Source organism: Camellia sinensis, chromosome 4 (assembly GCF_055761805.1).
Source record: "Camellia sinensis isolate YWXY chromosome 4, ASM5576180v1, whole genome shotgun sequence".
NCBI classification, from domain to species: domain Eukaryota; kingdom Viridiplantae; phylum Streptophyta; class Magnoliopsida; order Ericales; family Theaceae; genus Camellia; species Camellia sinensis.
The window spans coordinates 148,456,910-148,464,668 of record NC_138964.1 but is presented as its reverse complement, the minus strand read 5'-3'; the positions used below and the strand labels follow the sequence as shown (position 1 = coordinate 148,464,668).

The 7,759-nt window shown below is 47.8% G+C and overlaps 1 long non-coding RNA gene across 1 annotated transcript; it reads left to right on the top strand.

The window, feature by feature from the left end:
- The first annotated feature begins 6,458 nt into the window (after nucleotides 1–6,458).
- Nucleotides 6,459–7,095, top strand: LOC145823462 (uncharacterized). The gene is made up of 3 exons (XR_014365747.1): nucleotides 6,459–6,539; nucleotides 6,622–6,720; nucleotides 6,929–7,095. It is a non-coding gene; the product is annotated as an uncharacterized LOC145823462 (long non-coding RNA).
- Nucleotides 7,096–7,759: the final 664 nt, after the last annotated feature.

The following is a 7,759-nucleotide window of genomic DNA, read 5'->3' as shown; positions in this document are numbered from 1 at the left end:
CCTCAAACCATGAAAGGCCCTTAATGAAACATGAATAATGGGCCAAAATAAGAACTTTTCTAGCTCTGTAAAATGACCAAAAATGGAACCAAGATAGGCTGCCATGTCATACAAGAATAGGGGACCAAAGATGGATATAAAGACAAGTGGTTCATAGAGGTCCCAAACAAAGATGAGCCCTTCTTCAATGTTTAAGAGGGGCTCAAAATAAGCCTACTTACAGTTCATGAGAAACTCCAAAATAGATCACACGTATGTTACAAAAAGCATGCAAAATATTGACATACAAAGAGGGTATTGAAGCAAGTGCAAGATGGAGGGCTCAAACAGGGTTGAGCCCTTAATGAGACATGAAAATGAGCTCAAAAAAATGACCTTTTCAGTATTGGTCGGAGCTGAAAACAGTAAGCATGACGGCTAGAGGAATGGTGCAAAAATGAACTAGAAAAGAGGGAAAATGGACTCACCCTTGAAGATCAATACTTTTGTTGCTTCTTGGACCAAATTTGTTGCCTCTTAGCTGCTGGAATTCCTCCCCTTGCTGTTGGAATGGAATGGTGGTTGTAGAGCTTGGTGGTGATGAAGAAAATGAGGTGTAGCTTAGGAATTTTCAAGGAAAATGAGAGAGATGGAGTGAGATAAGTGTATCAAGGCTTGAAGCAATTTTTTCTAACCCCTAAATGTGATATCACCTGCTGGTTATAAGGAAAAAAAAGAGGGAGTAAAGGAGGGGCAAAGTTGGGGGAAAATTAGGCAAGTTTTCCCCCACAAAATATCCCCCGGATTGGGATATTTTCTGGGGGAAACAGCTATACAGCTGTAAAGTGGATGTTGAGAGGAACATGGCCGGCCCCTTTTTGGAGCTCCAGGTGGCCGGCCGGCCACCTCCCCTAGCCGGCCGGCTAGGGGTCAAAAGGGTCAAGTTGAAATAGTGGCCGGCCACCACTTTTTAAGGTCCTCCCATGTGTATACATCACAGATATGTGGTTCAAAATTCAAGAAAAAGGGCCTAGGCTGTTCAACATTAGCCCGGAAGGAGGGGTTCAAATGGGTCAAGCAACATTACTGGCCAGCCACAAACTTTTAGGATCCTCCCAAGTGTGTACATCACAGATATGTGGTTCAAAGTTCAAGAAAGTGGCCCCAAGGTGTTCAACATTAGCCTGGAAGTGTGAAAAACGGGCGTCGGAGGGCGTCGGAGGATATATAACTGGTTGCTGCAACAATTACTGGCCTCCCACCCTTCAGTGACCTTCCCGGTGATAAAACAGAGGTACCTGCCAAAAATGAACGAAAACCGTTGCAAAACGAATGTTCGGGGGCCAAAACGCGCAGTTCGGGATCCCGAAAATGGGCTGTTAAGCACCGAAAGTGGCATTTGGCCACGAAGTGGGTTTCTCAGACCCCAGTGTCCCTCAAAAGGGAGTAGAAAGGAAGTATGCCAAAGACCGGGGCAAACGGAGATGGTTAGGCGGTCCCGAACCGAGGCACACGGCCAACGATTCCGAAAAACCAGAAACCGGACTCCGAAATGGGCAAAATGGCCTACGGCCACGAAATGTAGCCTACGGACATTGAGAGATGGTCTACGGGACCTCTCCCTCCCCTCAGGAAAAGAAACAGCAAAAACTGAGCCTGGTTCGCAAACCGAGGCAAAGCACAAAAAAGGGTTCGAAAGTCTGGAGGCAGGGCTCACGGCCGCGACTTTGAAACTTCTAAACGAGCACATTATGTAATATCACCAAGCGCTCAATCGGTGACGTCTAAGTCTTAAGGTCGGTCAAAAATGGGGTGTCTACAGTTGCCCCTCTTTGACAGAACTCGGAAGTCACAAGTGACGGGAGTGAATGTCAAAGCCCAGAGACGACCAATTTTTGACAAGGCCGAAGACTTAGACAAACGTACAAAGTAAACAGAGACGTGCCCGCAGGCATGCCTGCAGGCAGGGGGGGCAAGATGCAAAACAATGCAAGAAAATTTTGAAGATTGGACTTATACGCTACGCAAAGCCGGTTTTGAAAGTTGGACTTATACGCTACGCGAAGCCGAACATCACTCATGATCATGCGAATGCAGCAAGCTGTAATGAAGCAAGTATTCGCAAATAGATGCAACAGTTTTAAGCAAGAATGCAAAGCAACAACTACATTTTATGCCGTTAAGAATGCAGAGAATTATTCAATCCTCGCCACGTCTCACACGGAGAAGATACGATACCTGCGCGATTCGTCTGGTCGCACCAGCCTCAAATGAACCGTACATACAATATCGTGCCTGCAAAAGAGAGAAATTCAACAAGTACAATATGCTTCCAACATATATTTAATGTGATTCTGAAAGTTTGACACACGCAGTGCCGGTGAGTGAATGCATCGCAATGCAAGCGTGGAACATGCGTGACAACGCATGCTCAAGCATAGAGGTATACCAATATCAAGAAATGTGCATAACAATGCAAGTATGCTCATGAAAATGCGAATTATGTGCATGATAGTGCAAAGCGAGCATAAGTCAACGTGCCCGTTTGTTACGAAACAACGAGCAATGGAAACGCGTGTTTCGGCGAAGGCAACTCGATCACGGCCTCCGATCCGCTTCCCGGAATGGCTACAACACATTCAAAAAGGATACACTTCGATTTTGATGAATGATGATGAGACATATGTCAGAACTTGAAGCTAAAGTCCCGGCGGATTATTTCGCGACAGAAAGTGCACTTTTCTTGAACTTTTTCAGGTCCCGGGAACTCCAATCTTCCTCAAAATTTGCAGAGAGCTAGGTGGGCATGTGGGGGACACCACCGGCTGTTTATCTTCCCAAGGGGATGCCACCGGCCACTTTTGCAAAAAGGAATTGGCTGGCCGGCTGGAAAAGGTGGCCGGCCGGCCATTTTTCCAAATCCGGGGCATTTTGGTCTTTTTCACCTCCTTTCTTCATGCTCCTTCATCCCAAGACCTTGAGCCTATAAATGCAGCCGAGAAGTGCTCTCTTCTTGCCTCCTACACCATTTTCTTCTTCAGATCTGAGTTCCATACGCGTTTTCTAACGCCCCTCGCAAGTTGTTTTCGCGAAAATAGTCAGTTTTAAGCACTTTGAACTGATTAAATTTTGGTTTCGGAGCTTCTTTTCTCATTTTTGCCACTTGAGGTGAGTTTGTCTCAACACTTGGAAGATTTTCTCGGGGGTTGACTTTTGTTGACTTTTTCATTTCCTGAGAGTTGACTTTTGTTGACTTTCTCCAATCTTGGCTCATTTTCGCTCATTTTTGCTCCTTTTGCAGATCTTCTGAAAATGGCGGGTAATTCTCCCCACGGCGGAGGTCCTCCAGGTGCCGGAGACGATTTTGATCCCATGACTCTACCCCCGAGGGTCCGGCCTTTTATTCCCGGGAGGTACGCTCCGCCGGCACATGTCATTCCTCGTGCCATTTTCCGTCATTTCACTGACTTTGACGAGCGAGCACCTGGGGATCTGCTTCTCCGAGAGCCAGAGCATCACCTCTCTCATGAGGCCCGAGAGGTATTTACTTCATTTTCTGCATTTTTCGTACATTTCGCACCTTTGCCATGCTTGAACACGCAGTTTAGCTTATGACATAGTACTTTGCTTGCATCTTGAACATGTAGTTTAAACACTCGAATTTCTGAACACTCGGCTCATTAATTAATTGCGAACGCACAGTACACATTAGTTAAGAGGTGAACACACGGCTCAAACACTGATTTGTCGAACACACAGCCCGAATTCGGAAGTGAACACATAGCCCACACTTTAAATTTTCTGAACACACAGCCCAGATTAGAATAGTGAACACGCAGCCCACACTGATTGAAAGTTGAACACGCAGCCCAAACTTTAAATTTTCTGAACACGCAGCCCAGATTAAAATAGTGAACATGCAGCCCACACTGATTGAAAGTTGAACACGTAGCCCAAACTTCAAATTTTTTGAACACGCAGCCCAGATTAGAATAGTGAACACGCAGCCCACACTGATTGAAAGTTGAACACGCAACCCAAATTTCAAATTTTTTGAACACGCAGCCCAAATTAGAATAGTGAACACGCAGCCCAAACTTCAAATTTTCTGAACACGCAGCCCAGATTAGAATAGTGGACACGCAGCCCACACTGATTGAAAGTTGAACACGCAGCCCAAACTTCAAATTTTCTGAACACACAGCCCAAATTAGAATAGTGAACACGCAGCCCACACTGATTGAAAGTTGAAGACGCAGCCCAAACTTCAAATTTTCTGAACACGCAGCCCAGATTAGAATAGTGAGCACGCAGCCCACACTGATTGAAAGTTGAACACGCAGCCCAAACTTCAAATTTTCTGAACACGCAGCCCAGATTAGAATAGTGAACACGCAGCCCACACTGATTGAAAGTTGAACACGCAGCCCAAACTTCAAATTTTCTGAACACACAGCCCAGATTAGAATAGTGAACACGCAGCCCATACTGATTGAAAGTTGAACACGCAGCCCAAACTTCAAATTTTCTGAACACACAGCCCAGATTAGAATAGTGAACACGCAGCCCACACTGATTGAAAGTTGAACACGCAGCCCAAACTTCAAATTTTCTGAACACACAGCCCAGATTAGAATAGTGAACACGCAGCCCACACTGATTGAAAGTTGAACACACAGCCCAAACTTCAAATTTTCTGAACACACAGCCCAGATTAGAATAGTGAACACGCAGCCCACACTGATTGAAAGTTGAACACGCAGCTCAAACTTCAAATTTTCTGACAGCTTATACATCACACCTTGAACACACAGTTCACGCATTCCATTGGCACACAGCCCATTCATTTTATTGGCACATAACCCATTCATTTTATTGGCACACAGCTCATTCATTTTTATACTGAGACATGTATTCATTCTGAACGCAGGTTGGTTCTCGCGGTGTACGGGGATATGGCTCCACCGCCGCGAGGGACTGGTACGTTGAGCTTCCGGAGGCCGTCCGGGATTTAGTGGACTTGGCAGGATTCGGGACCTTCTGCGCCGGATTATCACGTTGTCCTGCCAGGAGGGCACTGATGGCAGCCTTGGTAGAGAGATGGTGGGACACCACCAACTCCTTTCATTTCTCTGCCACTGGAGACATGACCATGACGCCTCTGGACTTTGCTGTGCTGACCGGCCTGGACACAGGAGGTTGGTCCATTCCTTATGATGAGGACATGAAAAATGGGAGGCCGCTTGGATGTATCTATTGGGGGCTCGCCCGCCTGTTGACAGGGTTTCTGGGAGAGTCCGATACACTTGGTTCTCTTCCCACTTTCGGCGGGCGGAGATGGTGCCCGAGACTCCTGAGGAGACGGAGCAGTACGCCCGTGGTTTCCTTATGTTTCTCTTCGGGACTACCCTGTTCGCCGATAGAGGGAACACAGTCGGGTTATATCTGCTGAGCGCTCTGGTTGACCTATCACAGGTCAGTAGATATGACTGGGGTGGCGCCGGCCTGGCTACCCTTTATTGCTATATGAGCGCGACATCCCGCGGGCAGGGAGATTTACTTGGCGGCTACTGGAGAGCCTGGGAGGTATTTTCTGTCCCCTTGATTTACATTTCTGCTCCTCATTACTTGTCCATTGCACACACGGCGCGCTTTGCAGCCTGTATTTTGCCCTCAGCATTTTGTATTTATATTCTGCATTGTTTTTCTCAGTTATGGGTATATGTATACTTCCCGACATTAGGCCCAGAGTTGGAGGTGGCAGGGCCTCCCATGACCCCATATTCATTGGTATTCGAGGGCCCGCACCGGCCGAGACGCCGAGAGTCTCTCCTTTACTTGTGACAGTATTTTGACACTATGCGACAGTCGGAGGTACTTCAGAACTTTCAGTTCCTTTCATTTTCATCTTTAATTTGCTCTGTATATTCCCGATTTCTGATTGGTTTATGCATTTATCATCCGCAGATCACATGGCAGCCCTGGGCGCCCCTGGGTGATGGTCTCCGATTTCAGTATCCCGGAGGATCGGGCATCTCCCAGTATAGGGTCCTGCTCGAAGGGCCGGTTGACAGGGCATGGTTTCTGGGGGAACGCTTTCTGCGTCAGGTATGGGGGTATCTTTCTCAGGATCCTCCCGCAGTACCCCCAGTCAGTATGCGGACTGCTGACAGGCTCTCTTTCTCGAGGTAGTCGGCGCCATGCTGGGTAGTGATGCTTTACTATATCTTGAGGAGGGGGACCACGCCACTTACCGTCCCACATATTTGATGCCTCCATTGACGGGAGCTCGCACCCCGATGATGAGGTCTGCCGGTATGTCATCCTCGGGCCAGGCCCGGGCTCGGGCTGCAGACGCCCCTTCCACCAGCGGGGCTGGTACATCTAGAGGTGGGGGTAGACCTGTTCCTCCGATTCCGCCGACTTATCCTCATCCTGGATGGCCAGATATGCCTACTGAGTTGATGGCGTGGCAGTATGGGGCTATCTCTCCGACTCTGATCCCGCTAGAGCCTCCGATGCCCAGTGATCGATATGCCATTGATCCTGACTCACCGCAGGTATGCTCCACTATTTTTCATTCATCATTCAAACGTTTAGACATTCTTTCATTCACTGATGATTATGAGCTCATATTTGCAGCCACCGCGAGGGTACATGGAGGAGGTGGTTGGACTGGTGGCCACACTCGAGGGCATGGTCCTGCGGAGGGAGGCACAGTTGTCTATCGCGGGCATTCAGGTACCCTTCAGTTTTCTGGCATTTATCATACTTCTGATGACATGCTGATTTCTACTGCATCGACAGACTACTTGTCTAGAGCACATCTGACACACACCCCACTTGTACACTGTATTTACATGCACCCACTTCACGTAGTCTTTGCTTGCATCTGCATCTGATGTATATATTTGGACTGATGTATTTGAATTGAACTCTTAATTTTCAGATGCCTTCATGGTCCGGTCAGCCGCAGGCCAGGCAACCTGGGCCTCCTTGGGGAGCTGGGCCATCTGGGCCATTTCACGAAGTTGGGTCATCCGGGCCTTTTCAGGGGGCTGGGCCATCCCGGCCTTTCCGAGGAGCTGGGCCATCTAGGCCTTTCCGAGGAGCTCGAGGAGGGCCTGTCCGCAGACGCAGGGCTCACGTTATAGAGGCGGAGCCTGATGATAAGGAGGAGGAGGAGGAGGAGGAGGATGATGAGGAGGAGGAGGAGGCTACCGACCGTCAGCCAGAGACATCTGCTGAGGAGGGAGGCTCCGGCCTTGGTTCCGGGAGTGGAGACGAGGCTGAGGGGGATCCAGAGGATGACAGCTCCGACTCGGATGACGATGCCGATGGTGATGGTGGCGGAGAGTCCGTTCAGCAGAAGAGGATGAGGAGTGCTTCTCATTCCCGCTCCCGAGGGCATTGATGCTGTTGTTTCCTGCTTTATTTTTCTTTTTGCTAGTAGTTTGTAGCACTTTGCACATTGTTAGGCAGTTTTATTTTTTGTAAAACTTGTACCTTTGTTCGTTGTAAAACATGATGGAATGAAACAGCTTTTGAAAAGGTGTCTGTATTTTAAACTTTTAGCATCGTATCACATCATTTTATTTCGCATAGAAATGAAATTGAATGGGAATGTGCATTGTGTAATCACCAAGTCAGGTAGTGAACCGATGCAACAAACTAAGCAACTCAACTTACTAAGATATAACAGAACCTTAGGAAGTTTACAACTCAATAAGCAAAAATACAACAGTGTTGACAACGTAAATAAACAAGACTTAAACAAAGA